The sequence below is a fragment of the Leuciscus leuciscus genome, assembly GCF_965113295.1.
Source record: "Leuciscus leuciscus genome assembly, chromosome: 10".
NCBI classification, from domain to species: Eukaryota; Metazoa; Chordata; class Actinopteri; order Cypriniformes; family Leuciscidae; genus Leuciscus; species Leuciscus leuciscus.
This window is the reverse complement of record NC_138734.1, coordinates 7,768,114-7,777,319: the sequence shown is the minus strand read 5'-3', so window position 1 is coordinate 7,777,319 and position 9,206 is coordinate 7,768,114. Positions and strand designations below refer to the sequence as shown.

General features: G+C 42.4%; 1 long non-coding RNA gene and 1 pseudogene across 2 annotated transcripts; both read right to left on the bottom strand.

Moving 5' to 3' along the window:
- Positions 1 to 1,768: 1,768 nt before the first annotated feature.
- Positions 1,769 to 8,888, bottom strand: LOC309508497 (threonine synthase-like 1; annotated as a pseudogene). The gene is made up of 2 exons: positions 7,745 to 8,888; positions 1,769 to 3,281 (listed from the first exon to the last, which is right to left on the bottom strand). The product of its transcript is annotated as a threonine synthase-like 1 (transcript).
- On the bottom strand, positions 3,731 to 5,056 carry LOC309508606. The gene is made up of 2 exons (XR_014209597.1): positions 4,920 to 5,056; positions 3,731 to 4,799 (listed from the first exon to the last, which is right to left on the bottom strand). It is a non-coding gene; the product is annotated as an uncharacterized lncRNA (long non-coding RNA).
- Positions 8,889 to 9,206: the final 318 nt, after the last annotated feature.

Genomic DNA, 9,206 nt, shown 5'->3' with positions numbered 1-9,206 from the left:
TTTTTTTGTGTTTGACAGAATAAAGAAAGTAATTGAGGTCTGGAACAACATGAGTGTTTGAGTGAATGATGATGAACTATCTCTTCAAGAGGGAAAAACTTTTTGTTTGCCTTGTCAGTTTATTTATTTGTATTTCAACCCTTAAAGAAATAAGCTACACATGTCAACAACAGCAATAGGAATAAAAATGATCAATAAATTATTTTTATTAATAATATTCAAAAAGAATAATTCCACCAAGTAATATTTCATTATGTAACTGTAGACTGTTTGCTGTTGGCAGTAATTAAGCAACTATCAGTATAAACAGGCTTTTTTAATAAAGTTATCAACACTAAATTAATAAAACATCTGAGAGATTATGATAAAGTACAATTAATGAATGAATTCATTAATTCATTCATTCATACATACAATCAGAGCCGGCTTCAGACTGCGCTCAGCAGGGGGGCATTTATTTTCAATGGGTGGGCACTAGGTATGGGGACTTTTTTTCGGATATCAGATATCCTATATTTATTATTGCTACTGCCTTTTCTGTTAGCTATTACCATGAAGTGATGCAACCCATACAATAAACACATAAACCATTACACATTGTTGCAAGACGTGCAACTCTTAAGAAATTTGATTAAATAAGGGTTAAATAGGCCTATACAAAAAAATTACGAGACCGACTCTGACCACAGCTTTATTATAAACAAAGCTAACGAACATGCTCACAGTCTCTCACTGACAGGTCAGGATAGTAGTTTAACTGCTATCTCACTGGCGGAAGAGAGAAAAAAAGCTACACATCTTTATTCTGCTTTGCTCTAACATAAGCGTTCACAGTAGCCTACTATTAAAAAAGCATCATGTAACGTTAGTTACCTTCATCAAAACAAATTAAAAACACCAACAACATACACAGAGATTATTCTACAATTTCCATTTACAAGAAAATATAGGCTAAAACAACTGTTTCTCCACGGCGGGAGTGACATTTCAGGACAATGGTCAGCGCAAAACTGAACTAAATAGGCCTACTAAACTATTATTAGTCTCATCATCACAACATAACGTGACAACACACACAATATAGTGAACTTTGACAGTACATAATGCCAGTTAGATAAATACACTAACAACCGGCCAGCATGAAACTTTACATTTAATTTGCAGTTAGAAGAGCTGAAGACGCCGCTTGTGAGCTGATTGGAACTTCCTGAGAACAGCGTCCTTCCATTCACGGCCGCCGGCCACTCGGCCACGGAGTCACAAATGTTAGCCGGGCTGTTGTCGTTGTCTTGTTGTATGGGGTCAGCAGAATCGTTAATCGACGTGGAAGGAGAAACTGTGGTTTTGAACCATTTTCTAATGTCCATTTTTGGACAGTTTTCATCTGTTTGCTTTGTTTTGAATGCAGCCAGGAATATTGCGCCAACTGAAATTCATTTCATTCATGTATTAACGTGCAAGTGATTGGGGGGGCGGCAGGGGGGTTTCCTCACTGTGGTTTTATGTTGGCTAAGCTTTATTATATTTTCAGCTAATGAGCAGTTTGTAGACATATTTTTATTATTTCTCACTAAAATGTAAATTAAACTGATATTATTTTGTAAATTATATCATAATTCAATTTGGGGGGGCATAAAAGACATTTGGGGGGGCATTGCCCCCTAATGCCCCCCCATACCGCCGGCGCTGCATACAATTAAGACTAGTTTATGGACTTACATGAAAAGCATTTGAACTATATCTCATGACTTTAGATTTGACGGAAGTATAATGTTTGGGGTTTCTTGACAGACTTTGCCATCAAGTGGACATGTGCAGGTACTGCAGGTTTCACTGGACTCTCAGAAATGAGTCTTGTATCATAGTTTCTACTTCATCTGTGAGCTTGTTATAGTCAGCCTGACATACTTTATGTGGATGATGTCCACTGTTTCCCATGCACTTCAGCAGAGCGTCATGCATCTGCTCTCGGCCTCCAATGCTGCAGAGTTTATCCAACTGCTCAACAGGATCCGGTGGGATATCTTGACACTGAAGGGCTTTTAAGACAGCCGGAGCAAACTTCCCGTGGTGTGCAGTGGAGCATATCACAAGGTGCAGTGGAGCATATCGCAGGTTTTGTCATGTATACGATCGGCGACTACTTTCCCAACCGCTGTGTGAGTGTCCATTATGAAGCCTGTTGTAGTGTGCACCTCCTGTATGGCCCTCAAACAGTCTTCTTCAGAGCACCAACCAGCTTGAAGTTCCAGATTTATCTTCTGCCGTAAAGTCTCCGACACTTTAAAGATGCGCTCTCTTTCTAGATTCAAACACAGATCTCTGACAAGACTTCCATCCCCACCGGAAGCGTGATGGATGAACCTCTCAAGGTTGGAAGACTTCAGGATATCAATGGCAGGAGAGTTTGAAACCTGCAGCTTCCGGTTGCGGAGATCATACTTGCCACTAGCGATGAAGTCGGATATGATGCAGTTATGATTGGATGCACAGATCACCTTCCGTATGGGTATTCCCATTTGTTTGGCATACAGGGCTGACATGGCATTGCCAAAGTTTCCGGTAGGGATGCACACGTCAATGGGGTCTCCGAAAGTCAGCGTGCGATTTCTAAGCAGGTCCATGTACGCCGAGCAGTGATAGACCACCTGAGGGAGCAGTCGGGCCCAGTTTATCGAGTTTGCGGTGCTGAGAACCGTGGCATATTCCACAGCTAAATGTCCGATCAAGCTCGAGTCCCCAAACATTCGTTTAATGCTCCTCTGGCAGAAGTCAAAATTGGACAGGACGCTGATGGACTTGGCATTGCCCTCCTGAAATCCTGTCATCTGTAGCTTCTGAATCTCACTCACTCCGTTCTCAGGGAAAACCACAAGCACGCCGATCCTCTCCCGGTCACTGTCTTTAAGATTTCTGAAGCCGTTCAGCACCGCGCTTCCGGTATCTCCAGATGTGGCCACTAGAATCAGGTAGTTGCACATCTGTGGCAGGCAGTGGGCAAACAGCTGAGGCATCAACTGCAGTGCCAGGTCTTTAAACGAGGCAGTTGGGCCGTGAAAGAGTTCTAGAAGATACTGATGATCAGTGAGGTGCTTTAGAGGCACAACCGACTGATCGGCGAAGTTCTGGCCGTAAGCACGACACACCATTGTGCTCAATTCTACAGGGGACACATCCATAGGATGGATACAGTTTTCCAGTATGGCCACAGCTCTCGTGGCATGGCTGGATATTCTCAACCATTCTGAAGGTTCCAGTTTGGGGAAACCTTTTTTTGGTACATAAAGCATACCTGTCAAGTTTTGGATATGAAAATAAGGGAAATTTTCCGGCGCCCACCGCGAGCAGTCCCACCACCCCAACCAAGCTCCAGTATCCCTTACATTTTAAGACAGGTGTACAAGAAAGCTAAAATCACCACTTTTAAACTACAATTGGCTTTATGCACAGCTGCACTACCTCCTGAACTTCAGCCAGCTCCTTTGTTTCCTGTCTGCCATTATTGGACAAACTGATTAATCCAGGTGTGTCTGATTATTGTTGTTGTGACTACTGAGGTCAGGCACACCTGGATTAATCAGTTTGTCCAATAATGGCAGACAGGAAACAAAGGAGCTGGCTGAAGTTCAGGAAGTAGTGCAGCTGTGCATGAAGCCAATGATAGGCCTACCTTTGTTGACATTGACATGCTGTGAACATTCATTATATCCTAAATGAAAACACAAAAGGGTATATATGAAGAGCATTTTATTGAAAGGCTTATTTGCATATTTTCTGTTCATTTAACATTGCTTGTCTTTACATTTACATTTTATTTTCATTCCACACATTCTTTTCATTTCATATTGTTTTTGTTTTACAGTTTTTCCTTTTCATTTCACATAACTTTTCTTTAGTCTTTTAGTGAGTTGTTGTACAAATTTGTAGCAGACTTTGCATTCTTTAAGACTGTTTTGGAAGGAGTGTATTTGTGGGCTGGGCCAGAGTGGTTAATTTTACATGAGAGTAGAGCGCAAACAGTTCTGTTGTCTAACGTCATCCTATTCTCTGTAACAATCTTTCGTACCATGCTAAACACCCTTTCTGAACTTGCATTGCTATGGGGAATGCATAGTAAAGCCTTCATAAGTTTTGGCAGCTCACTGAACCTCATGTCCTTTCCTACCAGGCCCCAGAATCTGTCGATTCTTTCTTCTTGGGGGAGTTGCTTACTATCTGTCACCTGATAGTCTGTGAATTCCTCTCTCATCTTATCCTCTTTCAACCTCAACTGAGGGAACAGGGCCCCTAGCCTTTCCACTGTAAAGTAAAACAAGTGTTTGACTGAACATTGCAGATCTAAACAAGTATCAAGTATACTGTGCCAATTAATTGTTTGGTTATCAATGGGGAACTGTCCCCAGAGGATGTTGTTATGATGCGATGTAAAGCCTTTTGAGACAAATTGTTTGAAAAAAATGGGCTTTACAGATAAATTTGCCTTGCCTAATATCAATAGGCTTTATGCACAACTGCATTACTTCCTGAACTTAAGCCAGCTCCTTTATTTCCTGTCTTACATTATTGGACAAACTGATTAATCCAGGTGTGTCTGACCATTGCTAGGGTGGTTGCTAGGGTAAGTAGTGGAGCTGGGCATAAAGCCTATTGGAAACTGTTTTTATTATCTACCTGTCCCTGGAGTTATGTTAAGACGAGCTGCAGGGTCCAGCACTTTCAGGTCCCTCAGGAGTGGATGGTCGAGGGGAAAGGAGGAGAACATCTTCTTAAGCACTGCCTCATAGAAGCTTCTCACAGTTCTACAACAGCATAAGAGTGAAAAAAATGCATTAGTGGTAATATTTTAGGCACACTACAGCCTATACTCTCATACTGTTAAAAGATGATATCATAATATAACTACTGGGTAATATACTCACTGAAAGATTTTCTTCTCGGCTGACACAGGGAGCTCAGCGCTTCTCATGAATGCCTTTGTGTCTGCTCCGATAAAAAGATCTTCATCAGCCAACTGATGTCCATCTCCATACTCCACCTCCCTGAGAGGTACAGCCACGATTGCTCTGGCTGGTATGAGGTAGCCCATGATCCTCTTCATCAGCCTGCACATCTCCTCTTCAAGTCTGTGAATTTGTATTCCCTCTGACTGCAGATAATATCAATGGTCACAACAAAATAACAGTGAAATAAGAATGCTACAATAAGCACAAACATTTAGTTATATCCTATTATTCACTCATTCACTCAATATCATTGACACCCACCTGGAAGGCAATGTTAAATTCAGATAAAGGCTTAAGGGCAGCACTCAGGAACAGGAAGTAGGTCTTCACGATTGGATCACGCAGATGGCTTGCCAGATCACGCACTTTAACACTCCTCTCCACCTCTTCATGACTGTTAAAGTAGGCCTACAGTACATAGAGATACAGGGTGGCAATACATGGTTAAAATTGAAATATAGCATAGTAAACTGTGTAGATATCTGCTGAGTGGAGTTACCATCCTACCTGTAGTGCATCCCACTGGTTCAGCACCCTCTGGATGCAGGTTAACAGACTCAGCCATCTGGTGCTGCAGTACCTGAGGAGCTTCAGGTGGTCTGAATCAGTGAAGTCTACAAACTCTTTGTAGACTTCACATCTTTTTGCACTGAGAGAGAGAAAATTACTCTGTTAGTGGTTGGAATTGTGAGTGAGTGTGTGTGTGTAAAGAATATGAACTGCAGGCCTACAAGGCTACCTTGTGCATGAGTTAGCCACATGCAATGTTGTTACATTGTAACACACAACATTAGGTGAGAGAAATAGCAGGCCTATATGTATGCATTTACCTTCTATCAAAGTGGGTGTATATCCCCACCAGGATGTCTTCCACTGGTACCTGGGCTGCTCTGATGCCACAGCCAGTGGCCAGCTGTACCAGGTGACAGATGCAGCCAAGGTCCTGGACGTGGGGCTGGCTGGTCTTCAGTCTGCTGATGACCGAGTTATGGCGGCCTTTCATAACACTCGCATTATCAGAGTTAAAGGCAATCAGGTTATCCCATGGGATGCCTCTTTTTCTATTGGAAACAGGAAAAAAATGCCACAAAACGTCTCAGACAAAATGTAAGGTTGTAATTAAATACAATCTACTAAACATGTCAACAACACAGAGCAGTTCCCCTTACCTTAATGCTTCACTAAGCTTTTCATACAGATTTTCTGCATTTCCTACATTGCATGTAGGCATCTCCAGGAATCTTGTAGAGACCTGCAGAGTGGCCTCATCGTAGAGTCTAGTCAGGATGACGAATTCTTTTTCTGTTTTTCTATTGTTCGATTCGTCGCACATCAGTGAAAAGGGCTGAGATCGGCATGTTTTGGCCAACTCGTCCTCTAGTTCTGCTGCTATGGCACCTGTTGAGTGTCCAGTAATTAGCTAGTAAGTTAGCCTACAACACATGCCATGGGTTAATGCTCAAATGCATGGGCGTCAGTTTGGTTTGAAATGTGCTGGGTACAGAGACGCATTCGGAAGTGCATTTTCAGAAGTGCTGGGTACAATGACGCATTCATTTTTTTCTCTCTTTCGCGCAGGGTCGCTCGCTCAACACAGAAAATATGTGGAATAAGGGCTGCTTCCGACTAAAAGTTTTTTTTCTAGTCGACTAGTAGGCTAGTTGTTCATTTAAGTCATTCATAAGACGTCTAAATGTGTCTAAATACGCTGTGAATGGGAATGTGCATTATACGCTGAGTTTCGGTTCATTTATGAGACAAACTCCAGTTCACTCGCCGGCGCCTCCATGTCCCCACCGAACTCAACGCCTATGCTCAAATGTTAGAATATTCAAACACATTTCAAACCCATTTGATACCGTTTTAGCAAACGTACAGTAGCCCAGCAGTAAGAAAGATAGGTATGTTAGCTAACTTACCTTTGATGATTTGAGTAGCCTTAGTTTTTCCCGTTGAGTATTTTCGTGCAATAGCAGAGTCCGGGAACATGTCAGCTACACACTTGTTGAAGTCATCGTGGAAGGAGAAAGGAATGTTGTTTTTGGCACACAGCATTGCCATTTTTACCTCTGCACGTATGACCTGGTCTGCATCGGTGGCATTTCTCGTCACGAATGCTGACATCGCCTGGGCATGTTTTTGTCCCTCTAGCCCGCGCTTGTGCTTGGCGGATTTCTCGTGCTGATAAACATCATTCCTTCCCCCGTGTGAGATGCTAAAATCACAGTTACAAAACTTGCAAAACGCGTGACTGTCCCCCACCCTGCTCCTCTTCAGAAAATTAAATTCGCCGTCCCATTGATCACAGTATTTACATGCGATTTTAGATTTTTTGGCAGGAGTGCCTTCCGAGAAGGTCGTAGCGTCCATCATTCGTCTCAGTTGTATTTTTTTTTCTGTTTTTTCCCGCGTTGTCACTCATCATCTGACCTCACACACTAACCTCGCGACAACTGCCACCTACAGTAGGCTACTGCAGGTGGCAGTTATCGCGAGACTAGTGACAGAGCTCAGATTGGTAATGTTTTTTTGTTTTTTTTTACTCCGCCCGGGCCCGGGGTATTATTATTTTTTAATAATTATTAAAAAAGTATTTTTTAAAAACGTAAACAAATTTTTTTTAATAACGCAGGTTAAAATATGGGAGATTTACGGGTAAATACTAATACGGGAGGACGGCGGGAAAGAAGGGTAAAATACGGGACTTTCCCAGCCAAAACGGGATACTTGACAGGTATGACATAAAGCCCTCCATCTGGTGCAAGACCCTCTATGACGACATCACTGAAGAACTTGGGGTCACTTGACATTTGGCTCCTCGTTGAAACAAACACCTCTGATTCTGAATCCTCATATCTGAGCAGGGTCCTCAGGACTTTATCAGCCACGTCCTCCACGGAGTCTCCCGTCCCACAAAGGACTCTCGCATCTAGCCATTTCTCATAAAACTGCTTCCTGTAATGTAATATCTCTCTCATAGAAACACCAGCATCCTGACCCACAATCCTGTTCACCTTCATTCGAGAGAGTCTCTGCATGATATCTTCTGTGTCCACATCCAGGTACACGGCCAGTCCAGAGCGCTTCAGGTGCCGCATGGCGTCCGAATGCAGGGGATTGGAGCCGGTCAGAGAGATGACACTTCCTGTGGCTGCAAACCTGCACACTGCTTTACCTTCTTCTTCAATAAAACCATCACCACCAATTTCAGAGAGCTTGTCTGCCACACTCATTCCCCACGTCCTTTCGAGAACATCGTCATCTATATCAATAACAGGCATACCTAGTCTGTGTCCCAGAATCCGCCCTACACAGGTCTTCCCTGCTCCAGGAGGACCCATCAGGAGAATGTTTCTTTCATGCGGTTTAGAGTTTTGATTTGATAGCCGTGCTGTAGTGAAGTATGAAGGAGCAAATAGCAGGTGGGTCCTCAGCTTGCTCACTTTAGCCAACAGCTGGCCGAAACTTGCAGGGATCATCTTGGAAAAAAGATCAAATAATCTAGGAAGCAGAAATATGTTTCAGAATTAAAATCATGTCAGTAGATTACAGATAATTTGCTAAAATACAAAATGTAATGTTTAGGCCTGGTTTCACAGACAGGGCTTAGAGTAAGCCAGGATTAGGCCTTAGTTAAATTAGAGCATTTGAGTAGCTTTAATAAACGTGTCTTAGAAAAAACATGACTGGTGTGCATCTTGAAACAAAACAATGGCACTGACATATTTTAAGATATGTCAGTGCAAGATGCTTTTAGTTAAAACAGCTCAAACATACATTTTAGTCTGGGACTATCTTAAGACTTGTCTGTGAAACTGAGGGATATTGTATAGGCCTTTATCACAACACAATAGAACGCTGGAAGTAGCCGTGAAGCAGTGTACGGCGTCTTCCGGTTATTGCACTGGACTACTTCGCTCTAGCATCTGCCAAAAGTTTCTTTTTTTGTTTTGTTTTCTTGATTCCATTTTAATGGTTTGATTAAATTGCTTTTCATCTAAAGGTGTAACTACTTAACCACCGGAAGTGCGAGTACACTGCTTGGTGATTTTGAACGTTCCAAAACCAGGAAATGAGATAAAGGCCTATTGGTTTAATCTATGTAAAGATTTGTTTTAATAAAGACACAGCCCGTCCCAATGGAACCCTAGGCCTTCGACGTCTTTCTCCAGTTCCACGCTTTCATGACATAACGCTGCTTTG